Raw genomic sequence first — 10,525 nt, forward strand, 5'->3', positions numbered from 1 at the left:
CATAGATATTAAGCATTACGGTATCACTTGTGACTTAGATATTGTTCAACTTCAAACTGATGCTGACAACTTTTTTGAATGGTCGAAGACCTGGTTATTGAATATTAATAGTAAACAGTATTCAAAATCTTTTTGATCAAATGCTCAGCACAATATTTACAAAATTTTCACCATACATTTCCTACGGGGAAGCCATAAAAGTACACCACCCTTTTCTGCATTGACTTGTAATGGAGCCACTGAACCACACATTTCTGTTGTTGTTATTCATGTCATGTCTTTCATGTCAATGGGAACACACAAACCACAATCATCTGGTTGACTGAAATGTTAATTCTCTTGAGAAAAAATCCACTTTTCATTTTTAGCTGTTTTTAACTGCAGGTCAACTTGTACATGCTATAGAACACTGCAAACTGATACTTAAGTGATGTGGAGCATTGCTCTCTCTGTAGTTCGTCATTCTGACAATGATATTGTGCAGTGGTTTCACTGATGTAGCAAGGTCCACTCCAACTGATAGTAATAAATCGTACACACACTTGCACCAAAGTATTACAAAACTTACCTAGTTCTTCAGTGATGGTAGTTATGTCACTATACTACTAGGTAAAGAAGGTCTAAAGTGATCAGTGGTGCAACACCATTTATGGGTTGTGTGTCCCCATTGAGCTCCTCAGAAATGCTGTTCTTTGAGGTACAGAATCTAAATCTTCTTCACTCATCAACAAAGGTAGTGATTTGATGATTGTTTTACTACCAATTAGTTGTGAGCACATCTAAACGAGAAGCTTTTCAGTGGATTACAGTATTAGGTAGCATGCATTCTTCTCAGTGGTACACTATGTTTCTTATGAGCCAATCCAAGACTGCTGGCACTTAAATCCACTAGCAATTATCTCTTCCTTTCCCTTAGCTTCAGGACTAAAGTGAATTTCAACTTTATAACAATCCTTGCTATGTGTTGGTGCTTCAAACAGTAAAAACACTGCAATTCAACTCTGGTGCACTGTCAAGTAGTTTCTTTGCATCTGTCCACTCGGGATGACCACAGAACACTTAACAATACTGCTTCATACAGTCCTTACAACATACTTCTGTCAAAGATCCATATCTCAGCCTGACCATGGCACGAATATTGAACTCACTGGTAAAGTACAGTCTTGTTCTCTAACGTGTTGCTTGGAGGCGACTGCTCCTAACAAATACCTATACCGTACTTAAACTGCCAAATAAAACAAAAGGACTTTTAGAAGAACTTACTATGATGCCTGTTGTATCAAACAGTATGGTAGCACTGTGTAAGTTGGAATCCCCTAAAATGAAGCGCGCTGCCTAAAATGCTGCTTTCAAAAATCATCCCAGAAACATCTTATGCAACAAAATAATCACCTTTACGGAATCCAGTTGATGCATGATGTCTGTACCAGTGTTACACACAGCATTAGTGATGTCTATGTGAATCTTCTGTCATATAATGGTTCACAAACAGTTCCAGCAAAATCTCAATTTTCTCATCACTAGTAATGCCATACTCCTGGGGCATCACCAGATCTACCAGGTGCATTGACTGTATGTACAAGTCATATGCTACAAGATGACTATGGGATAGTAGAACATGTTAGTATTGTACATGACCTACTAGTCTAGTTAGTATACCTGTTGTGTAGCATGTCATATTTGATACAGTCATAAATGTCCGGAATTTTACTGATATCATATTTACCATCTTTATGTAAAAAGTCCTATAAAGTATTATATTAAACTTTCAGTGGTCAGCTACCTATAAATTACCTTTTCCAGTTTCTCCCATCTTGCTAGCATCAACTTCAAACTTTCAGAAAGATACAAGTCCACTGATACCAAACGTACAAAGGTACATACATGCATTACAGCTGTACAGTAGTGTTCAAAACGATCACAATTCCTTACATCTTGACAAGCTATATTCCCTAAAAATATAGTCTGGTGGTAAAAGCTAGCTGACTAATGACTACCTCCATTTCTCATTGCTGCATTGGAGTAAGATGTGAAAGTAATGCATTGGCAAGATATACCAGATGGTAGTTGTGGGTGGCTAAGAAACTGGGCTCCACAAAAGTGTGTTATTGACAGGAAGAAAGCACAATTTACATGTTTTCTCGCATACACGCATATGTTGTACAGTACAACTGCTCTCTACATTACAAATCAATAAATTGCTTTATGCATTATGAGCACTCAAAATTTTGTTTAAATTCTTTCTCATATTTTCAGGTGAGGAGGAGATTCACATTGTTTTTTGCACACTTCACAAAATTGATTTGCATACAAATATCCTAATTGCCATATCACCTCAAATTATTTAGCCAGTCTCCAGGCCTTCATCTATGAAATTACTCAAGGAGAGCAAAATAAAGAGTAAAGGGGACAATCTGTGCACTTATTGCACATAGCATCTAGGAGGATTTATGGGGTATGCCCCCTGCACAGACTCTCAGATTGATTCTGGCTGGTGCATTCTCAGGTAATGACATGCTTCTCCAGGAAATTTTTGTATTTTAGACTATTTAGGTTACTTCTGGTACATTCTTGTGTACATGAGAATGACCAGAAGTAATCACTCAGTGCATTGTTCCTGATACATTCTTCATTTAAACCATTACTTAAATTTAGCGATGAAGGGGGACAACAGTTTGTCAAGGACTCATTTGCCCCCTGCCCCCTAAATGACGCATGGCCAAAATCAGCCATAGAATAGATATACGTGACAAAACAATTTGAACAGGATTTGATGAAATGCTGCTTGAAATAGTGAACTAAATTGCACTTAGCAGCTATGGCCAGTTCCTGTCAGAGTAGTAACACTTGAGACATTATCAGCTGGGTTGTTGGTAGCCAAGTAACATGCAAATCAAAAATATTATTCACTGTTTAGCTATCATCACTGCCCCAGATGGTACTTTTAAAGTTTTACCAAAATTCATTTCACCATGTGATGAATCCATTATCTTGAAAATACTGTTTTATAATAGTTGCCACATGGCTTGTAGCTCAGTTATGCTAAGGTGTAGCAAAGGGGGCTGGCCAAACCCCATGCATTTTGATTTTACTGGAGCCTTGATTTAATTAAGCCTTCACTAATATCGCTATATTCTAGTAAACATTCATGGCTGTACTCTTTTAAAACTTCAGGTATGGCTGAGTTGTGCAGTAAGAAAGCAAAAGTATGCATGAGCAAATAACACATTGTAGTAACTTAATTCACAGAGTGTCACCTCATCTAAGATGTCCAAAGAAATTCTCTGTACAAATACAGCAATGAGGCTGAAAAGCAGCCAAGAGCTTCCACTGATTAGATTTGTTATTATTTATTATTAATCAGCACAGCAACCTTCAGAGGATGATGCTGAATACAATCAGTGTACAGTATACCGTAATAAGTGCTAATTATTTATACACAGTCAGTCTCAATAATCTCATAATCCTTCAATTCAGGTAAAGTTCTTGGGAACTTATATACATCAATTCTGGGTTGGTATAAGGTAAAGTTGTGTAAATAGTGAGTCCTCAACACATGCAGATGATTTGGACGGGCATAATTAATAAATCATACAATTTGTAAAGTAAGACTAATTTTTCCCATCTGTACCAATCAAGTTTAAGTTTTCTAGGATATTACTGATGCTGTCCCTTTGGCTTCCTCTTTATACATGATTTACCTGTCACAAAATGAGCACACGAAATGAGCAGCTCCACACTGCAAAAATAAGTAGTGAACACTGTGACAAGATAGTGAATCTCACTGCAAATTTTAGTGACCATCACTAAGAAATATTTCATAGATCTTGCCATAGCAGTATTCTGGTAGCATGTAGCTATATATATAGCTATATCATTTTATTGATTATAGGTGCATAAACAACCTTTTGCAATAGATTTACAGCATATAGCAAGTTTCTTAGTGATTTTTAAATTTATTTTTATATAATGAAAAATGACCACCTGCATGCCCTGATGCTTTTTTTTTGAAATTCCTCTAATGGTAAACTGTAAATCAATTTGCCTGGCCTTAGTGTGAGAAAGCACACTAGCATGTGAAGCATAGGGGGCCATGTTCCCAAAAATATTTTGAAAGTTATATTCTCTGAAAGAGTAATTTTCATTTGTTTATCAAATATACTAATATAAATGCTTGACTGTTGTTGTATTAGGTTGACTGCTGTATTTGGGTAACCTGATCTTGCTTGGCCAGTTTCAGCCCCCCCCCCCCGAGCCACAGCGCTCCTGCTGAGTCAAGGGATTTGAGGAGGTGCTTGTGGTGATAAAGCACCCTCCACTGATTTTTCACCGTGGAAGTTAGTAGAGGCCAAAGGTAGCTACAAATGGATGTTAAGTATAGACAATGAAAAGGTGGAAAGATCAAGGGAAAGGGTTTTTCTCTTCTGTAAAAATTAGGAGAAAGGCTTATTAAAAGTGAATTTGCTAAAGCTAAAATTTGAAATGCTTTTATTGAGCAGTCAACTACATACATCCAAATTATTTCAATGAACTCATGGCCAGTGTATAAGCTGAAAATCGAACCTCTTCTTGGCCTACAATGTGCTATCTCACCATTGTACTGAACATCCTGCCATGCCAATTGCTTAAAGCTAAAATTTTGTACCTTTTATATACTCCCATAATGCACTTTTTAAGAACCTAGCTTCTGAAAAACGCTAAATACAATACACATAGCTACAGTGGGTACTTTCAATTTTAGATAAAGAAATGTCCACCAGATATAAATACTTAGTGCTAGTTGCTTATGTTGGCTGGTCACCAAATGGCATTAAGGCAATGCTGCTAGATACATTTTAAATTGTGACTGTATTTATGAAAATTAAGGTACCTTTTTCACACACAAAGTTTGACCCATATTTTTAACTTTGAAGCTTCATACCTTTTTATCATGACATATAATTGCCTGAAATTTTCCATGCTTGTATATAGGTACAGTATCTGCCTGCATTTTGATATTAAGAACAAGTTTGTCAGTATAAGGAGTCAAGTGTTATATCATTTTATTTGCTAGTGTGTAAAATGTGTACCTTTTTGCAAATCTGCAGCTGGTCACAATTATTATAATTGCTACCTTACAGTGACCAGCACTGAAGGTCTACAGCACCTTGTGTTACAGCCTTTGAATTACCTAACCTATTAAACAGGTATTGGAGACTTTCAGACAAACCAGCTAATAAGGTGAAACAGAAAATGGGTCAGAGAAAAAAAAATGCAAGTGTATCAGAAATGATTAGCATGCTTGGATTAGTCAGATGGCCAACTTTGGAAAGCAGACACAACACACTTAGATGCATAAAGTAATGAACAACCTGGTAGATGTGTGTAAAGGTTGAGCAAGTGCAATCAAGAGTGAATGCTTTTACTTATTTCTTTTACTCACAAGCTTAAGGTACAGTTTTCATAGTCTCTGCATGAGTCTCTCTTAGGTACACATGTAAGTCAGATGAATTCATCAGGCATTGAGATAGATCATTCCATAACATTTAATAGTTGTATAAGTAATTACTACACCCGCATGCATATCCATGTACGATCATACCCAATCTGCATGAGATTGTACAATAATTGAGATTCTAATATGTAAACTTATTACTGGTATCTAAATGCTTCCTTTTGCAGCTTGTTAAAGCATTAAACATCTTTACAAAGTTAACAGGGCTACAGTGCCTGCATGAGGAATGCACTCCCAGACCTCTGCTGCTAAGATTTCTATAATTATCTTAATCAAGCTGGACACATATTCCTCAACATTGCAAAAATTATGTGACCATGCACTGTAGCTATATGTCTTGTTTGAATGTATAGTACATTTGAGGGATGAATAGGTTTATGTCAGTTCTTTATCAGCATAAAAATTAAAATACACCATCCTTTAAAATTCCAAATTTCCAAATAGAATATACAACCACAGTATAAATAAGCTAGATCAGAAATTCCATAAGTGATTATTTATAAAGGGGGGATTATCCTCTCCTGGTGAAAATAAATTTAAAATCTTTAAAATCAGTTACATGCATGATATTGCTGGCCACAGTTGCGTGTTTGAGTGATTTTAGCATCAATTTAGGCTAATAAAATTTTGAAGTTATAGCATCAGACCCCTTGAAATTTGACTAAAGTTAAGCCATATTCTTATTCTACAAAGTTTGTTAATCTAGAGAACTGTGAAAGCAGACCCCCATAGATAGCACATGCTGAGTGTGTTTCACCAGTGCACTGCATCAACCATTTAGCTACCACTTTCCTTAATTCCTGACTTTAGGCTGTTCATAATCTCCTCATGAAATCCAGATCTGCTCCTGTAGCAAGAGCGGATTTAAGGGTGTGTGTGGGTGCTAAAGCATCCCCTCCAAAATTTTATTGTGTGCTAGCTATAGGAAGCTACTATATAGAAGCTACCATACAGGTGCAATTATGTCTTTAACATGTATGAGAAAATAAAAGGCCTAATATATTCTAAGAATCAATAAGAATTGTGTTTTTAGGAGTATATGTGACTGAATTTGACAAAACAAGGCTTCGACGCACAAAACTTCGTTAGGAGATATGGCAATTTTAAGTAATCAATGTGTAATAATTTCCCAGTGCCTACAGCTGTGCAAACAAAATTTGCACCAATTATTCATCTATTTACTAGCTATCACTGATACCCAAAATTTGCCCTGTTTTGGGTAGCTTTTTTCGAGTGGGTAATAATATCACAGGTGGTAGTAATAGGGTGGGAGGGTGGGGGTAGTAATAGGGTAGGAGGGTGGGGGTAGTAATAGGGTGGGAAGGTGGGGGGTGGTGGGAAGGTGGGGGGTGGTGGGTGGGCTTAACATAGGGGTATAAAATGAAGTAAGAAGACGAATGGAATCCAGAGGCCAAGTTTGGGCCCTCCATGGCCCTCCATGGCCCTCAAATCATTCCAAATTGACTGAGAACACTATTGGTGAGCTCTCTGTGAAGTCCCAGCTCACTACACATCATTATCACAAAGCCATGGCCATTTAATGGTGCCAATCTCCCACTCGTGGCTTTGACAGGGTCGGAAGAAAGCTGCTACAGAAACCAGACTTGCCAGTGGAATATGATAGTGTGTTAGACCAGCAATCCATTTCTGGTAAAAACGTAAGTTTGATTTTGTGTGTGTGGAAGCCTGGTTATATGAAATCTGGTCACATATATATGGGTTAAATTAAAACTAGAAATACTCTAATAGAACATAATCTAATAGATCATCCACTATTGCAACTATCAGGAACAAAGACCAGTGTTAGAGCTGAAATTTAACCTCTTTATCTTGACCTGTACACTGTTATCTCACCATTGTGCCAAAACTTCCTGCCATACCAATTGTTTAAAGCGATATTTTATATTTTCTGTGTACTGAATCATAAAACATCAATTCTTTTTGAAGTGCCATTCTGAAAATAACTTTAAATAAATATATAATGGGTTATTATGGGTATATTATTTATAGTTGTAGCTACAAATTTAATGCTCTGCTTGAAATGCTTCCTTTTGCAACTAATGCATTAATTCTAGCAAAATTTAAGCATCTAGACAGGACTACAGCGTCAGCCTTTACTCCACACACACTTATCTAAATTTTTTCCATTAAAATAACTAGTACAAACAAAATATGACCACTGTGCATATCCCTTCTATATTACATTTCAAAGTACATATAGGTGTGTATATAAATTTCTTTATCAACGCTAAACAACAATAGTATATCATGCATCTCTTGAAATTTTTAAAGGAGATGCTCTACAATAACCACACTATGAGTGGTTCTAAAGGAGGCATTTCCCTTGAGTCCCTGGTGAAAGGAAATTGATAATTCCTTGCATGAAAGCAGCTGTAATGTAGATTCAGTGATATTGCTGGCCACAATTGCATTTTTAGTGTTATTAATAGTGCAAGATTAAGACATGTGCCTGTTATCTCAGTTCAGGCGAATCCAATTCAGCCACTCACTTGGCGTAGAGAAGTCAAATGTTTCTATCGCAGGAATCTGGTAGGAAGCTATCACTCTGGGTTCACTTGGCACTTCTGACACCATGCATATATAACTATACACTTAGCTATATTAATGACACACTAATAACTATTAACAAGTGATAACAACTGTACAACACAATATGGAGCTGTACAATCACATGCCTAATGCTATACTACATAACTGCAACACTTATAAAACCACTACAAAACTACCATATAGAGTAAGCCACCAATGTTCGACCACCATCGGTTCGGATGTGATTTTTCTTTAAACCTGCAAAGAAAATTTCTGCTCTTGCTATGCCTTTGGAGAGGTCTAGACCATAAACTCTTGCATGCAAAATTTCAGACCTGCAGCTTTCTTTGTCTGGCTGCAGGAGCTACAAAAGTGACCTGTCCGAATGTTCTCAATTCTCGGACAAAAATATGTATAATCGGTCGAGTGGCACTGCTTGTCAGGCGTAATGCTTGAAGCTGATCAAGTCTTTCTGTGCTTGATATGAAAGAGCAACTCTTATACTCCCCAAATATATGTAGATATTTGGCTTAATCCTTACTGGCTGTGAATTACAAAGCTCCAAAGCCACCTCTGTCGAGCAATCTTAAATTCGGCCACATGTGAAGCTTGTGCAATCAAATAGTTACCTATATAGAATTCAAAGCTATTTTTATGAACTTTGAGAGCATCAGCTACTGTTTAATAGTAAATAGATACATGCACGATGACTGCACCTTGATTTTTGCCCGAATAGCTACATTACATTATTATTATTAACACTTTACAGTGACCAGCACTGAGGGTCTACAGCAACATGTGCTGCAGCCTTAGGATTACCTAACCTAATTTCAAGGACATTTAGGCTTCTCTGACAGTAGCAGTCTACCTACTGTACTCAGCACACATATACACAATCCAAATCCACTTAAATGGGGTTTTTACTATCCCCAAGTCTTAAAAATGTCAAGTTTCTCTTTAAAATGTCCAGGATATTAGCCAGATCGAAATACTCTAATAGAGCAGTCACTTACTCTAATATAACGATCAGCTAATGTATTATCACGTGTAATCAGTATTTAAGCGTTATATAATCAATGAAATTCACATATTAATAGTCTTATTGAAGTGAATATGCCTCAGATTTTCTGACTGCTCCAATTGTATAAAAAGTGACTGTTCTATTAGAGTGTTTCGATCTGGCTAATGTCCCTGAATTTTGGAGAGAAATTTTTGACATTTTTAAGACAGGGGTTAGTCAAAACTCCATTTAAATGGATTTTGATTGTGTATATGTGTGCTGGGTGCAGTAGGTAGGCTGCTACTGTCAGAGAAGCCTAAATGCAATGTAGCTAATCGGGCAAAAATCAAGGTGCGGTCATCGTGCATGTATCTATTTACTATTGAACGGTAGCTGATGCTCTCAACGTTCATAAAAATAGTTTTGAATTCGGGTAACTATTTGATTTGTACGAGCTTCACATGTGGCCGAATTTAAGATTGCTCGACAGAGGTGACTTTGGAACTTTGTAATTCACAGCCAATAAGGACTAAGCCAAATATCTGCATATGTTTGGAGAGTATAAGAGTTGCTCTTCATATCAAGCACAGAAAGACTTGATCAACTTCAAGCATTACGAGTAATGCCACTCGACCGATAATACATATTTTTGTCCAAGAATTGAGAACATTCGGACAGGTCACTTTTGCAGCTCCTGCAGCCAGACAAAGAAAGCTGCAGGTCTAAAATTTTGCATGCAAGAGTTTATGGCCTAGACCTCTCCAAAGGCATAGCAAGAGCAGAAATTTTCTTTGCGGGTTTAAAGAAAAATCGCGTCCGAACCGATGGTGGTCGAACATTGGTGGCTTACTCTACTATAGTGAAAGTAACTTTTTGGTGAGTTCGAAGCGAGCTAGGGTTGGAGCGAAGTAGTCTCGCGTGGCCAGACCGCTTTTTTTCTCTTTGTCATTGGGTAGGGAGAAAAAAAGGGTCTGGAACAGTTCGAATCCCACAATCGTCTTGACACGTCACGAGGCTACGTCATAAGTATGCAACCCATGCGCTTAAACTCTATTGTAACAGGAAAGCCACAGCACAGCAATAAACAAAGACTTAACTTAAATCGATTCAATCTATTATCGCCTCAAAGGCAGCTTTAGATGCTGATAGGTTTATAAATACGCGCTTGTAATTAATTGACGCAAGCGGCTACTAACTTATTTTGAAAACGCATCACGTTTCTTTGGTTAACACCCCCCAATTTTCCGGGGAGTGCCAAGACGAGTGCGGAATTCGAACTGTTCCAGACCCTTTTTTCTATGACAAAGAGAAAAATCGGTCTGGCCACGCGAGACCTTGATTTCCATCCATTTCTCGTTTCCCGTTTCCTATTTCTCCGTTCTGGTTTTATTTTGGTTTCTTTTTCACTTGGTTTAGTCATTCCGTTCCATTCCTGATTCCGGTTCCGGTTATTATAACTTGCCGAGTTAAAGCACGTGACA

The 10,525-nt window shown here is 37.4% G+C and overlaps 1 long non-coding RNA gene across 6 annotated transcripts; it reads right to left on the reverse strand.

Annotated features, from left to right (window-relative positions):
- Nucleotides 1–148: 148 nt before the first annotated feature.
- On the reverse strand, nt 149–2,614 carry LOC136269394 (uncharacterized). 6 transcript variants are annotated; one of them, XR_010707310.1, is made up of 6 exons: nt 1,795–2,614; nt 1,660–1,745; nt 1,393–1,601; nt 1,264–1,335; nt 1,149–1,209; nt 149–1,097 (listed from the first exon to the last, which is right to left on the reverse strand). It is a non-coding gene; the product is annotated as an uncharacterized lncRNA (long non-coding RNA). The 6 variants fall into 6 exon arrangements; XR_010707309.1 differs by having other exon boundaries at nt 1,149–1,219; nt 1,264–1,343; XR_010707312.1 differs by having other exon boundaries at nt 149–1,038; nt 1,096–1,219; nt 1,264–1,343.
- Nucleotides 2,615–10,525: the final 7,911 nt, after the last annotated feature.

Source organism: Dysidea avara, chromosome 10 (genome assembly GCF_963678975.1).
Source record: "Dysidea avara chromosome 10, odDysAvar1.4, whole genome shotgun sequence".
NCBI classification, from domain to species: domain Eukaryota; kingdom Metazoa; phylum Porifera; class Demospongiae; order Dictyoceratida; family Dysideidae; genus Dysidea; species Dysidea avara.